This window comes from Balaenoptera borealis (assembly GCF_965194805.1).
Source record: "Balaenoptera borealis genome assembly, chromosome: 2".
In the NCBI taxonomy this organism is placed as follows: Eukaryota; Metazoa; Chordata; class Mammalia; order Artiodactyla; family Balaenopteridae; genus Balaenoptera; species Balaenoptera borealis.
Window position 1 is genome coordinate 3,746,863 of NC_138867.1, and position 20,256 is coordinate 3,767,118.

Genomic DNA, 20,256 nt, shown 5'->3' on the forward strand with positions numbered 1-20,256 from the left:
GCGGCCCCACCCTAATCTACAGCACAATGTGTGTTAGTCCCATGCACACCCCACGTTTTATTGCTCTCCTGTCCAGAGTGAGCTACCTCAGATGCTTTCTTGGATAACTTCCATGAGACAAAACGCTCTGACACAACGTCCACAAAGCTGCCATCCTGGGTTTCAGCGTGGGAAGAGCCGATGATAAACCTGGTATGTTCCAAAGTTCACGGTTCTTAAAGTGACAGCAGAAGCGTGAATGTCCCTTTCAGGAAGCAGCGCCACCACTGTCAAAATCAGCAGCCTCCTCTGACAAATTAGATGCAATCACATGCCTGGTATAATCCTGATAAAACTCCAGGGACAGAACTCTGGGCAAGGTCTGGATAGATTTTTTTTTTTTTTTTCAGACAGCCAGATGATTCAAAATTATGGCCATCAGACACTGGTGAGGAAGAAAAATGGTGCTACGTTTAACAGAAAGCACTTAAATGCCACACGTCTCGATAATGTAATATCTCCACAACTGTTTCTGTTTAAAGCTAATAAAAGTAAACATAAGACATTCCCGTCCTTTCCTATCAAATTTATTACTTTGAGTGACAAAATGACAAAATGATTAGCAGTTAATAAGGCCTTGGCTTAAAAGATTGACTGACATTGCATTACTCATTTAATTTCCGCTTCTCTGAGCTTTTTTTCCCTCTTCCTTCCAGCATGGAGGGAATTAATATTATCACATCAAAGGCTTTCCTTTAAATGGGGAAAAAATCATTTAAAAGGACACAGGCTGTGATTATTCAAACTAGGTTATTTGCACCTTGTATATATAACAATATCATGGTACAACTTCATTTCACTCAAATTGCTGTCAGTCACTAATAGAAGAAATTTGCTCCCGTTTTATCAGTGCCATTGTATGGCGTCAGATGGGGGAGGGGTAAGAAATGCAAAATCTGATAAGAAGCATATGAACTGAGAGCTGGGCCTGGGCCACGTGATAGAAGACAGATTTCTAGACTAATGCTCAATATGTAAATTCCTCTTCTCCCGCCTTTTCGCCTTTTGCCTCTTTCTACTCTTTGTTTCTCCTCCATCCCCCAGTTTGTCTTAAAGCACGGTACACTCAGAGAGATAAATGGCAGCCTCTGTAGAATTCAGGATGTAATGCAGTGACACAAAGTTAGTATTTTACTTCCTTTCACTCTGAGCCTGGCAGACAAATTACACCAGGGCTGATTTAATACCTAAAGAAGTATGTCATCTTCCCATAGAATTGCTGTATCCGTGGGTGAAATTGTGAGTGACCCAACACTTGGCCCAAGTACCAGCCAATGATCTATGAGCATTTAAGTCTTGACAGATGGAGGTACTGCCCTCTCTAACTGTCACCGTGTTAGAGCATGTATGACAAACAGTTCATTTGTCAAGTGTTTATTCTTTCTTCCAACACAACGAGGGGGGGTCAGGTGCTGACCAGTGAGTTGGAGGGGGGGGTGCTAGGAGAGTAGGGAAAGCTGACTCCCGTGTGAAAGATGGAGCGTCCATCACACAGAAGGCAGAACTTGGTTACCAAGGCTCCAGGTGGATTGAATCCCAGGGGTCCTGGGGGAGGAAGTGGAGGCCGGCAATCAAGTAAGATGGGAACAGGGTGTCCCCACGTCGAAAGGTTGGAAGACAAGTTGTGTTAATTCAGGAAACTGCAGAGTGAAATTAGTCCAAGCCCTGGTGAAAAGCAGTGCTGCATGTTGCGCCAGGGAGATAAATTTCCCCTCGCCAGCTCTGACAAACCGGCCACTGACGGGACACTGCTGTGCGGGGTTCATTAAAATGTCCAACTCACAGGAAACTTCACAAATTTATAACGCTTCCTATGGATGGTGGGGTCAAGTTCAACGGGCAGGAAAAAGCAGTCAAATAGCTCAGGGAATTATTCACGGATTACTATTTCCACAAGTTAGCATCTATAACAAAAATTAAGACCACCATAATAGTCTTTGGGATTATAACACTAAATCACAGAAATAGACCAAAGCTATTTCTTTCCTTTAACCTGATATTATTCAAATAATGCCTGAGAATGCAATGGACTATCTGCCATTACCAAGATGACAGAGGATGACTTCTGAGCTTTTCTAGATCTCAATTTAAAAGGATGGATATATGACCAGGAATGGGATTGCTGGATCATATGGTAATTCTACTTTTAGTTTTTTGAGGAATCTCCATATTGTTTTCCATAGTGGTACATATATACAATGGAATACTACTCAGCCATAAAAAAGAATGAAAATAATGCCATTTGCAGCAACATGGATTGAACTAGAGATTATCATACCAAGTAAAGTAAGCCAGAAAGAGAAAGACAAATACCATATGATATCACTTATATGTGAATCTAAAATATGACACAAATGAACCTACCTACAAAACAGAAACAGACTCACAGACATAGAGAACAGACTTGTGGTTGCCAAGGGGGAGGGGGTGTGGGGGAGGGATTGGAAGTATGGGGTTAACAGATGCAAACTAGTACATATAGGATGGATAAACAACAAGGCCCTACTGTATAGCACAGGGAACTATATTCAATATCCTGTGATAAATAATAATGGAAAAGAATATGAAAAAGAAGGTACATATATGTATAATTGAATCACTTTGCTGTACAGCGGAAATGAACACATTATAAATCAACTATATTTCAATTAAAAATTAAAAAAAGAGATGGAATTGCGGTTTAATTGTATTTTAATGCTACAACAGGATTTCCCTACTTTCTTCTGATTTACTAATATGGCTTGAAACTCAAAAAATACTGCCTTCCCATAGGAACATGTATTTTCCTTGGTGGATTTATCTTCTTTAGGTCTGGGACCACTCTCCCAGGATGTATAAGCTCTGAGTAATGATGCTTGTTTAAGTAGCACAGCATTTTGTTTAAATGCTCACCTAGCATGCCCACGTCTTGCTCCAGGGTCTACTATAACAACCTTCCTTGTTGAACAAAGATACTTAACAGGACATCAATAGTCAATCTAGTTTGAGATCAACTCCAGGAGTCACAGAAGAAAGAAGAAAGTCTCAACTCATAAATATTCTGTTCCTGAAGTCTCTCCTTGGGTTAATATCCAAAATATATGAGAAATACCTATAACTCAATAGAAACAAAAAGTAACCCAATTACAAAATGGGTAAAAGACTTGAATAGACATTTCTCCAAAGAAGACATACAAATGGCTAAAGGTATATGAAAAGGTGCTCAACATCACTAATCACCTGGGAAATGAAAGTCAAAACCACAGTGAAATATCACCTCACGGCTGTTAGAGTAGTTATAATTGAAAAAAAAACAAAACAAGCAAGAGTTGGTGAGGATGTGGAGAAAAGGGAATTCTTCTACCCTGTTGGTGGGAATGTAAAATGGCACATACTATGGAAAATAGTATGGAGAGGTTCCTCAGAAAATTAACAATAAAACTATCATATGATCCACATAGACAGTGGGATATTTATCCAAAATAATTAAAATCACGTTCTTGAAGAGATCAATGCATTCCTATGTTCATTGCAGTATTATCCATAAAAATGCAGTGATATGGAAACACCATAAATGTCCATCAATGGATGAATAAAGAAAATGTGGTGTGTATATACAATGGAATGGTATTCGCCTTAAGCAGGAAGTCCTAACAGATGCAATGACATGGATGGTCCTGAAGGACATTATATTAAGTGAAGTAAGCCAGTCCCGGAAGGACAAATGCTGACTGATTCTGCTTACATGAAGAATCTAAAACAGTCAAACTCAGAAGCAGAGAGTAGAATCATGGCTGCCAGGGGCTACAGGAAGGGAGCATGGACTGCTGGTGTTTGGTGGGCATAAAGTTCCCCTTATGCAAGGTGATCAGGTTCTAGAGATACTCTGTACACCGTATGGCCTGTAGTTAACAACACTGTGTTATACACTTACATTTGTGAAGCGGGTAGATCTCCTGTAAGTCTGCTTGACACAAAAAACAAAGTAGATCAAAATAACAAAGGGAGACACGAAACTTTTGGAGGTGATGAGCATGTTTATAACCTTGATTGTGGTGACGGTTTCAGGGGTGTGTGCAAGTCCAAATTCATCAAATTGTGTACTTTAAACATGTGCAGTGTTTCATGTATCTATTAGACCTTAATAAAGCTGTTAAATAGAACAAACTCCTTCAGTGCTCTACATAATTATAGTGATGCTTGAAGTTACTACTGTTTCTATTTCAAAGGTAATCATTTTTGGAGAAGCAATAATCCATAATTTTAATCATAATAATTTAAATAAAGTTTAATTTAATCCTCATCAAAAACATGGTATCCAAACAGATATATATATATAGTTTATGCATGTATATACACTTTAAAAATACACTGAAAATCTTGATAAACTATTGGCTTAGCTTTTATTCCTTAAGATTTCAGACACATGTATTGACACCTGTTTACTGTAATATAAATCTTGTGTTCTCTAAAGATTTTGAGTAAGTGCTATGATATTTCATCAGGAGCTAAAACTAAATGAAAACTATAACCTGGTCAGAACGGTGCGTTAGAAACCAGATCTCTGTGAGCCTCCAACCTGTTTCAGTAGCAGCTTGATGTCCACGCCCAATGTCTGTGTACATCTCTATAAGGCACAGGACAATGGAGCAACCAAGTTTCATGGCAAAGAAAAATTAATGAAAATATAGCACTCCTATTTTGAATAAAAGAGAGTGAAACCTCCCTGATTGATGAAGTCTTAAAGGCACAAGGGGAGACTGCCCCCAGTCCCCTGGCTCCCCCGGACTGGCGATGGAGGGGGTTCCTCTCTCAGGCCCAAGGGTAGCAGGTGGATGGGGTTGCAGCCAGGCGTGGCTCCCGGAAACCGAGAAGGGTTCTTAGGCTGAGAACATCTGGAGCAGGTGGCCTCACTGCCAGACTCTGAAGAGTAGCATTCCAAAGAGAAAGCTTTGCGTCCAGACGTGATAAAGTTTAAAATGGCTTCAAAGACGTGTTTTGGGTTTGTTTTCTCATGATATGGAGAAAGTTCTTAATTATACAACATAGGTATTGAAACGAATAATTGTCTAAAAACAACCATGGAACTTCACAACTGCTCGGACGCGTAGGAGCAATCATAAGTCCAGAATATTTTCTGAAGTCCACTCTGAGAAGGAAGGTGAGACTGTGGGACTCATGTGACCTTGGCCATTCTCTCCTAAACAGAAGTCACCTCTAAATGATGAAATTCAACAATAACGATGACACTTCCCATTTGTATCATGCTTCGCAACATATTAAATATTTTAAGATGCATAATCTCAACCAAGACTGCTGTCCTTTCATGATGTCAGATTTGACGACATGGGGACTTTTAGGGACACGTAGGAAAAGGCTCTTTCCAGGAAGACCAGGAGTGAGTGGGCGAGGCTGGAGAAAGTTGAGATGCATCAGTGATCACCTGTCAGGAAGTAAGTCCTATCGTCACCTCGGTGTTTATGATCTGTCCTAAAAAAACATAAAAACCGCATTAGTCTATAATGCACTGGGCCTGGAATCGATCTGAATGACACTTGAGAATTAGGGGCTCAGGGAGGAAAAACCAAACCAGGGAGAGTCCAGGTGTTGTTTTGGGAACATATTTAATGAGAGACTATGGGTGGGAGAGTGATGGACTCCACAGACGCCTCTAACACGGTGGGTGAGATGGAACTGGAGTGGGTCTCAGGAACCGGGAAACGTGACGGTCTGGAGACAGTGGCATCCCGGTCCCACTGTAACTAAGGAGCTGAACTCCAGCTTGGAATGAGCTGAAGCACCAGTTGGGAGAGCAGCGAGCCCTGTGCAGGAGTTGGCCCAGGAAAGCAAGACCCTAAAGGGGGCAGGGGTCGCTGAGGCGAGAGGTAACGGAGTGGTGGTTGGGGGATTGAATGTTCATTTGTTTTCAATAGGAGCTACTGTAGAATCTGGGATTCTTGATGGAAATGACCTGACAGTGATGGGGAGGGTGAATGATGATACGCGAGAGGGAGAGCATGGCCAGAGGAAGGCCGTGCAAGGCTGGCCACTGGGGTAGGTCCATCTGTCGGGAGGTGAGGTTCCCGCGTCCCATCCACCCTACTCCATGGACATGCGGAGCCACAGAGCGTGTGTGCCTGGGTTCTAATGCGTGCTAGGGGAGAGAGAGGGAAGAGAGCTGCAAGAGAGAGATCCTATGAAGGCGCCTTGGAGTCTGGTCTGCAAAGGAGGAAAGTGAAGAGAGGAAGGGGCTGACGAAGGAGGAAACAGTGGAGATCTTCCAGCCGTCACCTTGACCATGGGTGTGTTTAACCAAATCTGCTGGAAGGGCAAAACATAGTAGTCAGAGAGCGGAGGTGGTTGTCATCAAGGGTGACAAATCATACATTGCAACCCTTTGTTTAATGTTTAAAATATTGTTAAAATGAGTGATGCTTGTAGCTGCCTTGTTAGTTTTTTTTTTAAGGAATAAGCGGCAGCAGATTAAAAACAAAAACAAAAACATGGACTTATAAAGAAGGCAGATAACGAGAGACGGAATTAATATCTCAAGTAATAGTTTTTCCACCTTTCTAGATATTTCAACTGTTCTAGAAACTCACGCCTCGTAACCATAAATCTCCTAGCCTGAGTCATGATAATGGTATGAGACAGGAGGTAACGGTTGCTGAACAAGTGAAAAATACCAAAATAAATGTTTTGTGGCCAATTAAACACACCCTGCATTTTGAGCATCACCAGAAACGGTGCTGAAAACCGTTGAGGGTTATGGTGGCCTAGATATATTTCCTGGGAGTTTCACAAAAGTGTTGATCAAGGATCTTTTTCACTTCAGTAAATTCCACAAGATCTGCTTCCCCCCTTCTCCATTAGCTTATTTGCTCTCACCTGCCATCCCACGAATGCAAATCAGCCTCCTCCAGCCATGCAGAGTAGGCAGATTTCTCCTACAACCTCGAGTTCTCCCCCTGGGCCCACGGGCATTTCTCGGTCTTTTAAGCTGTCATTTGTGGTCCCTGGGTATCCAATCTGTTAAATGAATTAGCCCTCAATTGTTCTGTTCGGCCTGCTTGAGCTGGCTTGGCATTTTCTACCACCGGTCCCCATCCATTACCGATGCGCGGCCTGGGTACTGGTGCTGTAAATCATCGAGAGACGGGTTGCCCTTTCTGCCTCTGAGAGCTGGTGGCCCCCTTGCTTTGCATCCCTGCATTTATGTCAGTTTAGCCCTCGAAGAGCCTGTTTGGGTGTCCACGTAGTGTTTGTATTTAAGTGAATTAATCACCCATTTCCTTTTCTCTGAGTCTACGACAGACCTGGAAATAACTTTCAGTTCCAGTATTGGATATTTCATATAAAAGTTCAAAGCCCATCATTGTGCACTGATGACATCTCACATCAGTCAGGGATGCATTTATTCTCGTCACACATGAGCTAGGTGGGCAAAGATAGGTGTGAAGGATAAAAATCAAGAGAAAGCACTGATTAGGGGATTCTGGTACTAGATGTCCCGAGAGCCGGCTCACTCAGCCTGTCTTCCCCTCTGTTCCATTAATTTGTGATTTCATTGTCACCTCTACGTGTGCCTTTGTGTGGCTGCATTTCTCACATCCTCCCATAGGCCTGGGCTGAATGATTGTACAGTAAATATAAGCCCCTTTCTGAGGGCTTGTTCTGAGCCGGTCTCTTCTCCAGGAACCTGACATACTGTCCTGGGTTTCCTGCTCAACCCCTCCACCCCTGGCAGGTGATCCTGTTATGCACATTTTACAGATGGCAACACTGAGGCTGGGAGGGGATCTGAGACTGGTCCAAGGACACACACAGCAAGGGCTGGAGTGGAAGCTCATCTTGCAGCTGGTTACAGAGGCTCTGCTATAAACAACATTCATATGGAGAAGATGCCAGAATGAACCACACATGGAATGACAGCCACTCTGGTCCTTCTGGCCACCAACTCAGCAAGTTGGCTTGATGCATCTACGTTATTTATCTCTTCACTACCTGTAGCTTGATTCAGGTTCCAAATGCTTTGATTTTAATCTAGGTATTTTACATCAAATTTCCTTTTCATTTTGCGTTGATTCATCTGATTACCATGTATTAATCGGCAGTGATGCATTAGTTTGGAATATAGAATAGAAGGGAAATACATTATTCTGAATGTACAGTTACCACCCAATCTGTAGCATGATGTGATGTAAAACGTAGGGTCATGTGCATCAGTGCAGGATAGTCTGCGGGAAAGGCGTATCCCTCCTGGGCTGGGGAAACTCGCTCGGAACAGCAGGAGGAAGGGTGGTTTAGAGAGAGGTGTAAGCACCCGGGGGGAGAAGCAGGCAGAGTCGGGAAGTAAAGTAATTTACTACATCAAGATTCTGATGCTGACTTTGTTGAATGTGATACTTACACAGTCTTTAAGAAAAGCATCCATTATGAGTGACAGAACCCATGGGAGGGGCTCTGAAGCTTCCAGGTCAACCAGCCGGGAGCTGCATTGGGGAAGAAGGTAGGCTACTAGTGGGGAGTGAGGGGGTGGGACAGAGAGTTTGCTGAGATGGGGAGCGTGGATCCGAGCTGTTTAAGGGGGTTGCGCGTGATCAGATGTGTTTTCTAGAGGGCCCTCTGGGAGCTTAGCAATGTCTAAATGGAAGGCACACACACAGGCTCACATATTTGTGCATGCACACAGGTACCCATACACATGCATGCACACATGTCGTGTCCACACAGTGGCTCATAAGCACACCACACGTGCGCACGCACACTCACCTCGAATGTGCTCTCACACGCATATATGCACAAGCCAGTCACAACAGTGCATGAGGAAAATGCTCAGAACAATCTCAGAGTTGCTGTGATTCGGACGTAGAGCAGGTTTCAAATCCCGTCACTGCTGGATGTCCCACAGAAAGCATTTTAAGAGATAAAGAGAAGAAAAGGGCAGCATACACTTTCCCGTCTAGTCTGCTTCCCTGAGTTTCTTGTTTTGCTTCATTCTGGGGGCAGTTGCCCATTTCTATCGCTTATTCACCACCTGAGAAACCCCAGGTCTCTGTGACTGGTTTCTTTTTGTCATTTTCCTCCACGTGAAATTACCATCCAGCTTAAGATATTCAGGGTATATGAGCCCTAAAGTCAATTTTTTTTTTCAAAAGTAATAAATTCCTGTAAATCGAGAGAAGGGATGCCACCTCCAACTCCTGCCTGGAATTGCTTGTGTAATGCGTGGCTCCGTGATTGTACCTTGTTTTAAATTCATATGTATTCATTTCTTAAAAATAGTCTATATTTTATACTGATACAATTATCAATAGAAAAAAGATACCACACAAAGATATAAAAAATTACCTGCCAAAATAATGATTTATGCTGGTTTTGAGCTTCCCCTCTATTATTCATGTGCATAAGACTTTTTTTTTTTTTTTCATTTTGACATGTACTTCGCATTATAAAATTGTGCTCCTCTCCGAGATGTCTTCATCTGAATAGCAGGTAGGCAGGAATGGACCAGAGTCAGGCTCCCGTGTCTGACATCCTCTGTCAGGACGCAGCCCTGGTGCGTGGGGAGCCCACCACGTGGGTAGATCAGAGAGGGCAGGCAGGCTCACAGCCACCAACGAGGGGACAGATCCCCACAGAAGCTCCAAGCTTTGCAGGAAGAAATGATCCATCCACGAACACCTTCCTTTCCCAGGGCTGATTGGAAACAGGGCTGTTTTCTGCTGACTTGAGTCATGTTGATTTGGAAGATCAAAGGCAGCATGAAGCCATTAATATTAAATTGGAAGAACAAGGGATTTGAACATTGAAAAGGAGCTGGCAGGAGGGTAAGAAGCCAAACAAAGCCTGGGGGAGGCAGTACCTGTTCCTGCTTCAGTTTTCCCAAGTGAAGCTGCAACGGTGACTCTAAGTTCAAAGACGTGGGGAAGCACATGGGACACTGAAAGTGCCCACCTGGGTTGGGGCGGTGGGTCATCCGTGCAGGCCACTGGGCTCCATCTGGAGGGAGAGTGGTGAGGGGAGGGGACGATGGAATGGGATGAGAAGGAGCCTGAACCTTGAACACAGAGGAGTCCCTTGGGGCCCCAGGTAGAGACGCTCATGTTCAAAGAGCTGATGGAGCTTTTCTGGGGACCACAATCCCCTCCATCTGATCACGACCATAGTATCTTGTGTTTCTTACCTAAGTTCCATCACCTGATGTCTTTGGGTACCGAAGCTCATGGAAAACCTCCTACACGACCTGGCTTGCACTTGCATGTAGAGTGGGGATAAATCTCAACCCATGGACTCAAGTGTGGAAGAAATAGAGCTCTCCACAGACACTGCTCCCATCTCTATATTGAATCTTCTTTCTCCTGGGGTGGCAGAAACTTAAACCTGTATCAGATGCCACCATCCCTGCTTTGTGTCTAGGTGGAGGTTTACAGAGACCAAGGCGTGGGAGATTATCTTGTCCTCAGTTGTCTACCTCCCTAGGACGTTGTTGGGTGGGGGACCTTGGTCCAAGAAGGTTATTATCATGTGCCCCTCCTGTGGGTCCTCTCTCCAGATTACATCCTGCAGCTCGGTCCTGGAAGACTCTCTCTATATGCAACCCAGCCCTGGAAAGATCTTGAACCCTCCAGCATGAAGTACTACCAGGAAAGTGCTGGGCTCCAACCCAAGCACAGTGGTGTCTTCTGCTCCTCGGCAAACACATGCTCCAGTATTTCCAGAATTGTCCTCCTGGCAAACATCCCACGTCCCTCTTCTCCAAATGTGCACTGGTCTGCTCACATTTACCTTCAATAGTGACTTCCTGAATGAGTATCAACCCAAATCCACTTTACTTGGGACAGCACTGAGGAAAAGGGGGCAGTGCTACGTGACATTTCCTACCCTGGGTGTCTGTCGCATGTGTACTAAGGCAGCCGCCAGGGTTTTTGTTGCTGTGTTTGCACAAAAAGCTCCAGGATATCTGGGGCTGTGTTGTCTAGTTTACTACTCGGTCCCCAGTGTGGAGCATCATGCTTTGCACACGGTAGGTGGTTGGAAAATATTCGTCAAAATAAAAAGAGTCTAGTTGACTCTACTTTGTAAATTTACATTTATTGCTGTTAATTCATCTCCACCCTGTATATCTAAAGATGCCTTTAGAGTCTAAATTATGTTTGACCTATAAACAGCCAAAGCCAACCCACAGGTTTGAGGAACCTGACTTCTATATGGTCCTCAAGACACTGATGGTGGTGGGACACACAAGTGTTAGGTCCCCAAGGGCACATCACTCTACTATTGAAACCTTTTAGATATTGGTATTCATCCAGGGATGGAGGGACTGATTGCCCTGTCATCCAATCTCCACAGATCCAGGCATCTTTAGGCTATATTTATTTTTTATTTTTCTATTTGCTTCTCCATTTACTTTACTTTTTCTTTCCAGATTTATTGAGGTATAATTGGGGTACAGAAAACTCCACAGAATTAATGTAAACAGTTTGGTGTGTTTGGATCTACCATCGTGTGGCCATCACCGTAGTCAAGGTAACAGACATATCCACCACCTCCAAAAGTTTCCTTATGTCCCTTTGGTTTTTGTTTTGTTTTATTTTGGAGGTAAGAGCACATAACAGGAAATCTACCTGCTTAACACATTTTAAGTGCACGATACCTTATTGTTAATTGTGGGCAGGATGTTGCAGGCAGGCCTCTGAAAATGAAACACCTTGCGTACCTACAACTTCTACCCATGGAGAACAGCTCCCCTCCCTGTGTGCCCCCCCAACCCAGCCCCTGGCAACAACCACTCTTTTGTCTGCTTCTATACATTGGACTATTTTCCATACGAGAGGAACTGTGCACTGCTTGTCCTTCTGTGTCTGGCTTATTTTGCTGAGCATAATGTCCTCCAGGTTCATCCACCTTGTTGCAAATGGCAGCTTTTCCTTCGTTTTTAAGGTTGAATAGTATTACATCATGTGTAGAGACTACATTTTCAAATTGAGTCCTCAGGGTGTTATCGGTCTTGTGTTCTAATCAGAGACTCAAGGTCACAAGTGACAGATGCAAGGATTACGGGATAATCCAATGGTAAACACAACTGTGTGAATCCACAGTCATCATGGAACCCATGATGCTGAGAGAGTTACTATTAAAAATAATAGGATTTACTGTGTTTTGGAGATTTTGATACAAACATACAGAAAATATAGACTGCATTTAGTCCCAACACTCACCGTTTTACACTCTTAAGGAACAGTTTTAGCTTCTTTTTCTTTTCCTACTTGGTGAACACTCTGGCCATTGGCTTCAAAGGGCTGCCTATGACCCTACTAAGCGTGGATTTGGGGTACGGCTGCACACCCCAGAATCCAGGAATTTTCTTCCTACTTGTCAATTCTGACCTACTAAAGTCCATTTGCCTACTGGAAATCCCACAGTCAGGTTTGGGATCTGTGGTGTTTAAAATTTGTGTCAACTTGGTTGGGCTATAGTTCTCAGTTATTTAATCAAATACCAGTCCAGGTGTTGCCACGAAGATATTTTGTAGACGTGATTAACTTCTACAATCAGTTGGCTTTAAGATAAGGAGGTGGCCCTCCTTAATGTGGCTGGGCCTCATCCAATTCCTTGAAGGCTTTAAGAGAAAAACTGAATTTTCCTGGTGAAGGAAGAATTCTGCCTCAAGACTGTCCGATAGAAACCCTGCCTGAGTTTCCAGCCTGAGGGCTTGCCAGGTCCCACAACTGCAAGAACTAGCTCCTTAAAATAAATCTCTGTCTATCTCTGTCTCTGTCTCTGTCTCTATCTCTGTCTCTATATGTATCTCTGTCTCTGTCTCTGTCTGTATCCCTATCTCTGTCTCTGTCTCTATCTCTATCTCTGTCTCTATCTCTATATTTATCTCTATCTTTATATCTACCTGTATATTTATATCATCTGTATCTACATCTACACCTATATCTGAATTGTGAAATAAAATTCATTTTTTATGGCAAGACAAGTAAAATTTAAATATAAGAATGTTTCTCTGCCCTTTGGCCTCCTCCCTCCCCCCACTGTACATTGTGTGTCTGCATTAGGCGTCAACCACACTCCCCTGTCAGCAGAAATACCTGCTCAACCATAAACAGCAACATTCCCCCAGCACCCACAAGACAGCTCTGTAAAGATAACATTCCTTCTTGATCTCATAAAGAGCCACATGATGACCCACCACTTTGCACTTACAGATCTGGATTGTGCAAACTATTTACATCATTTAATGCACAGCCCTCTGTCTCAAAAAACCTAAATAACTGTGCTTTGACCTCTAATGGGCAAAAGACCTCTCAGAACATTCTGAGAAGCTGCTCCCTAGTTATAATCCTCAATTTGTCTCCAGTAAAATTTCCCATTTCTTTCTTAGATCGACTGATTAATTTTTTGCTAACACTGTAATCTACATCATCCATCTCTCTCTCTCTAGCTCTCTATATATCTCTGTATTGTCTACATACCTACACATTTGTTTCTATATCTATATCTATACGTACACATCGTGCTGGTTCTATTTCTCTGAAGAGGCCTGACAAGCACAGGGTCTATGACTTAGTTCTACCAAAGATACAGTCCAGACATTTCTAACATTTTTCACAGAGAGCATCAAAAAGTTAGGTCATCTTCTTTTTCCTGCACTTAGAGTGGCTATTTCTCTCATCTTGCTCCATTTTCTTCATATTTTTAAAATTTCTTTTCTGGCACTATATTACTTTAGTGTATATTATACATAACAATGTACTAAGCTATGTAAAACTTCCTGTATATCACACTATACCCTATTACATTATCCTATGTCATGTGTGTGTGCATGAGTGTGTGTGTGTGCCATCTGTCTCTCCCCACAACAGGATGGGAAGGAGTAGGAGGGCAGGGGGTTCACCTGTTATCTTCTCTGTCATGGCCCATCACCTAAACTCATTCTTGGCACAATGTAGCTGCTCAGTAAATATCCACTGAAATAATACAGATGAGGTTTACAACTCTGTTCATACATATTCATTTGATGTGTAGATCACATTACACTGCAAACACTGAAGGAAACAATTCACGAGGCTCCTTGCCTTGTCTTATAAGTAGGTACCTTGGTGAGCAGTGAAAGCACATCAGTCAGTGTGTTAATGCAAAATAAAAATGAATCTCCGAATGGGGTGGAGGAAGGGGCCCACCAGGAGAAGGGGTTGGTCTGTTGGGGGTTTGCACACAGGGAGCTGGGTGAGCAGAGCATCTCACTGCGCATGGCATTCCCTTCTCTGCAGGGTTGGCTTGGGGGGTGCCGGCCCTGATCCAGGAGGCCGGGTGAACCCAGGTTCCTCCAGGTACAGCTGTGTGGCTTTCCTGCTCTGGACCTCCGTTTCCTATCCTAAAAGGGGGGAGGACACGGATGGACCTAGAGGTGATCGTACTAAGTGAAGTGAGTCAGACAGAGAAAGACAAATATCATGTGATATCACTCATATGTGAGATCTAAAAAAAAATGATACAAATGAACTTATTCACAAAACAGAAACAGACTCACAGATGTAGAAAATAAACTTATGGTTACCAAAGGGAAATGGGGGGGAGGGATAAATCAAGAATTTGAGATTAACATATACACACTACTATATACAAAATAGATAAACAACAAAGACCTACTTATATAGCACAGGGAACTATATTCAATATCTTGTAATAACCTATAATGGAAAAGAATCTGGAAAAGAAAAAAAAAAAAATATATATATATATATAACTGAATATATATATATATAACTGAATCACTTTGCTGTATACCTGAAACTAACCCAACATTGTAAATCAACTATACTTCAATAAATAAGGAAATAAGTTAATAAATAAAATAAAATAAAGTAATATGAGCTAGGACACTGCTTGCCACAGAGGGATAGATGAAGAGAAGGAGCTAATAGATGGTCAAGCCTCAGAGCTCTGCCTGGCCTGGGCCTTCCTACAGGGGAGCGAGCTCCACAAATGTCAGGAAGGGCAAGCTGCTTCTGTCACTATAACACACCCTCCCTCCTCCACCTCCTGACCTCCAGGATCACCTGTCAATGGCGTCCAAACTCGGGCCACAGAGAACGGGATCGTTATTTAATAGTCATTGAATCTTAAAATAGCCTTTTAATTTTCAACGAATTGCTGTTCATCTTAGTTAGCTAAGATGAGCTAAGTGCTAACGTGTTGGTCAATGTTCTTCATTTTTTACACTCAGTGGGTGAATGATCCCTGAATTGAAAACCTTCCCGACTTCAAACTTCTCATCTTCAATTCCAGGCTGGACCACAGTCCTCCTGAGGAGTATCTGCTCTGTGTTCAGCACTTAGTGAGGTGAAATACACAGTTTGACATAAGTCAGTTAAAGAATATATGATGAATTAGTTAGATACACAGATGATAGATGGATGGACGAACTGTTACATAGATAGATAAGTAGATACATAGGTGACAGATAGATAATAGATTCAAACCAAGAACATCATTGAGTCTGTTGGCAGATTCAACATCAATCTTCAGTACTTGCTGAGTTTCATGTCGCTATGGAGATCTCCAGTGTAATATGCATCTAGAATCATTTTTACTCTCTATTTTTAAGCTATAAGACACAGCTCTTTGAAAACTAATACGGTATTGTGATGCATACTTGAGTCATTCACAAGTCATCACAGCCTCTTTTGTTAAAAATGTTGAAGCCACAACACCCCTCCGAGCTCTGCCCACCCCCATTCCTGACAGTCAAGGAAGAATCCGTCTCAGATGGTACATTTTTTAAGCCTTTGAACAAAGACACATAAATGCATAATGCTATAATATTCAAATCCTTTTCCAGCACAAGCTTGCAAATCTGTTTTCAGTGTGATCTGATATTTGACTTCTTGAAAGAAATATATAAATAACAAATTGACTAGTCATAGATATTTATCTTTTGTCTTGACATATGCAAAGCAATATTTTTTAAAGTAATAAAAGGCCAGACTGAAAGTTGAACTATAAAGATGTGATGTTTGAGAAAAGATGCCAAAAAACAGTGGGTGACCATAAAAAAAATAAGCTGTGTTTTCCAAATGCTAAGAGGGCTTGCCTCAAGAGACCAGGCTAGAAGCCTGGTGGTTTACTTTCATTTAGGAACCGCTGGCCATCCAGCCATGGGGCTTGATTGCAAGTCTAAACTGGGGATTGAACACTCTCAAATTGCCAATCAGGCCCCTGTCAAGCAGGGGTGTATCTCTGTACACACAAAACTGTATTTCACATTAGTGCCTCCCAGCTGAGTGTGAAGTCCTTCTGTTTTATCCACAGAAAACTGTGCCAGAGGAAAAAGAAGCCCTCCTCCCGAGATACCTGAGACAGTGCTGTGAGGATGCAATCTCAGTGCATTCCCTGAGAGGCGCCTCAGTCACTGTCTTTTCAGCCTGTAACATCACCCCAGGGCTGGGCTCTGAACCCCACAGTGTAGGGCTTCAAGGAGGTCCCCATATGCAGAAACCCTAAACAATTCAGGTGGCTTCCCCTGCCAGAGGGTGACAGATCCCCTGTAACCCCAAAGATGGCCTTGGGGAGCAAGGGAGGCCCATCTTATGTGAAGCCCCACCCAGCTGGCACCAGATTTAAATCCTTTAACTGTCAGCACCCCTTGGTCAGGGGCGGACTTTCACATGTGGGCATGGGAGAGTGAAAAGGGGACCCCCCCCAGGACTCCTGGTGTGGCCACGCAGCTCCCTTCTCCCACTCCCCTCTCTGGCAGAGATTGGGGGTGATGCCTGGGGCCAGGGACAGATGGAGGGAAAGGGCACCCAGGAACACAGAGGTGCAAAGCTCAGAGTCAGCCCAGAGATGGGAGGTGTTCCCGCAAAGGCAATTCCTTTTGTTCCTACTGAGAGGTGAGTCATCAAAGATCCTTGACATCTCTTAGCCTTAGCTTGCTTGGATGTAAACTCCCATGACCTTTATGTCCGGATTTCACAGGCCAGGGAGCTGGGGCAGGCAAAGCAGGACGTGGTCACCAGGAGGGACCCTGCCTATGGGGGACGACAGTGACAGCGAGCTGCCGCCACCACCCTGTCAACTCCTGGCAGCATCTTCCCACGGATCGGGGTCTCCCATCCCTCTGTCATCTCTTCACTGACAGCCTTGAGGGGAGCTGTTTATTTAAATATCTTGGTAAAGATGAGATATCAACTAGTTCTGCTAGCAGACAGACCCTCATGGGCTTTTTTCCCCCTTATCCAGTAACCCTCCTTTAATACAGAGATTCCATCATGGGCAGAAGTATCTTCAAAACATTTGTAACTATTTTAAGATCAAATACAATTATTTACGTCATGTTGAAGAAAGTTAATTGCCAGTACGATGGGCCATCTCATAAGTTCTGGAGCTTTTACTTCTCTGCAAAATTTTACTTTCTGGTATAACTGCAATAGATCTTTGCTTTTGTGTAATTCACACTGTTCCATGTTCCTTAATAAATGGATGTTTGCGACAATAATGGAATAAATAAGCCCCCGGGCTTCTGTCTCCCAGGCTTGTTCTGTTCTTGCTGAAAGACCAGCGGCTCTGTATTGGTCATTCCTTCCTCCATCCAAGACAGTCAGAGGCTACAAGTTGGTGGGACCTCCTGCCACAGGCTCTCGCCACCACGGGGAGCGGGCTGGGAGCGGGTAAGCACCACCATCGGTGGCCCTGGCTGGCGGAGGTGTCACTCACCTGGGGAACACAGCAGGTGCATCCACTCAAGGCCCAGGTGAGAGCCAGGTGGCCAGAGAGTCAGCGGCTCAGGTACAGCGAGGCGGAGGCAGAAGGCCTGGCCCTGTGGAGTCCAGGCAGAAATGCCTTCACCTGCAGGCTTCTCAAGTGTGCCCTGCGGATTTTGGGCTCCATTCTTGTGTGGTCCTAAAGAATTGCATTAAAGGGTTTTTCAGGTATTATAAAACAAAACCCAGCTCATTAGGAGGGGAAAGGGCTGCTTGGTAAGAAGCAAAGATCCATACAAACTCAGTAGAATTCCCACATGGGTTTTTTTAACCCCCTCACAGAGTTACACAGGCAATTTCACGATGACGTCTCAAAGCTATCAGGCTAGGTTAAATTAAAATTCACACCCAAGCAGAATTTTTTTTTAACAAACATTTTGTGTTTGTTAACACTAGATGCCAGGCTAGGGACCACTGAGAGCCATCCAGCCACCTCTGCTCACCTGAATTGTTTGTCAGAAGGAAAGCACATCAGAGTACATCATCTATTTTAGGAAAATTTTTATTAAAACACCTAGCAGTTAAAAGAAAAAAGGTAGTAAATTTCCACTGAACTGAAATGACTTATTTCTGAATTATAACAAGTCCTTGGTGGTTTGTACGTAACTCTTAGAAAGATTTCTAGTTTCACATTTTCTGGGGAAGGGTTCCTTGCTTTTATTAAGAATTCCTTGCTTTTATTCTGAAAATGTAAAAGGGAGGGGAGGATACTTTTTGAATGAACGAAAAGATGATTTCATTATTCATACCCCACATTGTGCGCTGCTGATTTCAACCGAGGAGCCAAAAGAAAGAAGAAAAGGAAGAAAGTTGTTTGCGGCTAGCACGTGCTTTCCATAGCCTTTTTGGCAAAGGGACACAGGCGATGGTTCCAGCATCCTTCACTCCTCCTCCTCTCTTACCTGAAGGTCTCTGCTCTGTGACAAAGACAAAGACAGAATCCTCCTCCCTAAGGTCCTGGCCCACTCAGCCCGGTGGTGCCCTCACTCCTGCGGTCCCCGGAGGGGGGGGCGTCCTATCACTTCCTGCCACAAACAGGGTCACCTCTCCAGCCGGCTCTCTCCTGAGCCCTGGGGTTCAGGGTGAAGAAGAAATGCAGAGCCGTTGAATGATGATAGGAATAGTGAATTAGAAAGAAAGAAAGAAAGAAAGAAAGAAAGAAAGAAAGAAAGAAAGAAAGAGAGAGAGAGAGAGAGAAAGAAAGGAAGGAAGGAAGGAAGGAAGGAAGGAAGAAAGAAAGAAAGAAAGAAAGAAAGAAAGAAAGAAAGAAAGAAAGAAGGAAAGAAAGAAAGAAAGAAAGAAAGAAAGAAAGAAAGAAGGAAAGAAGGAAAGAAAGAAAGAAAAAGAAAGAAAGGAAGAAAGAAAGAAAGAAATTAAGTGGCGGCAACAATCACAAAATAAAAGGTGGGGCGGGTGTGAGAGAAAATGATCCCTGAAGAATGTGAGAAAGATAAATAGGGCCAGGACTTTGTTTCATTGTCAGGAGCACTCTGGGGTTATTGGAAGCTCTTATTTATGCTCTGTAAGCAGAACAATACTGGAGAAGAAATGATTAAATACCAGCTCTGCGAGCAGCAGACACCTCATTGTGGCGTTGGGTGGTTTTGATAAAGGCAATATGAGCTGGTAACTGATACAGTTTTCCAGGGAGTCATCTGGGGCTGCTGACAGCTCCAGCCCTTTAATAAAATCATTAGAATGTAAATGTTTTTATTGCGGAATAAAGAGCCTCCAGCAAAGTCGACACCGCTCTCCCTCCGCCGAATGAGAACGCCGATTAGCATTCAAATGATATCATGATAGGCTGGTTATCTTTATTAAAATTTCTCAAATCTAGTCTTCATTTTGCATGATTGAGTTTTAAACAAATGCAATATCCAGTCGGCTGGTGAGCTGGCCTGAACACTCCTGAAATAATTAAAGTGTTCCTTTTCTTTTTTTAAACATGTGTTTCATAAGAAATGAATTGGATTTGCTATTTTAATATGACAATATCTAGTTAGCTTTGCATAAAAACAGGGATGTTATAGCATAATTATTGAAAGTGTACAGCTTTTAAACATATGTTTCATAAAGCTGAATTCAATTTTCTGAAATATGACAATACCAGTCACTTGGTGAAGTGTGAAATCAAGAGATGGCTTGATTATTGAGATCAATCCCGCAAAAGTCTTCGTAATTGATGGCAGCCCACGGCGCTCATCCGCGGTGTTTCCAAAGGAAAGAAGTCTCTTTTCCCTGAACATTTTACGCCGACCCCAGCTCTGCTGGAAGGAAGGGCCTCAGTATATACTTTGATCACAGGCTCTTGGTCATGAAGGCATTGATTACCCAGAACAATCTAAACCCTCATTAAGGGCTAAGAGACTCTTGGGTGGGTAAGAGCAAAATGGCATTGTCTCTCAGTAGAATCCCTTTGTCAATGGAAGGGTGATCGGGTCCATTTCACTTTGCATCTCTAGCC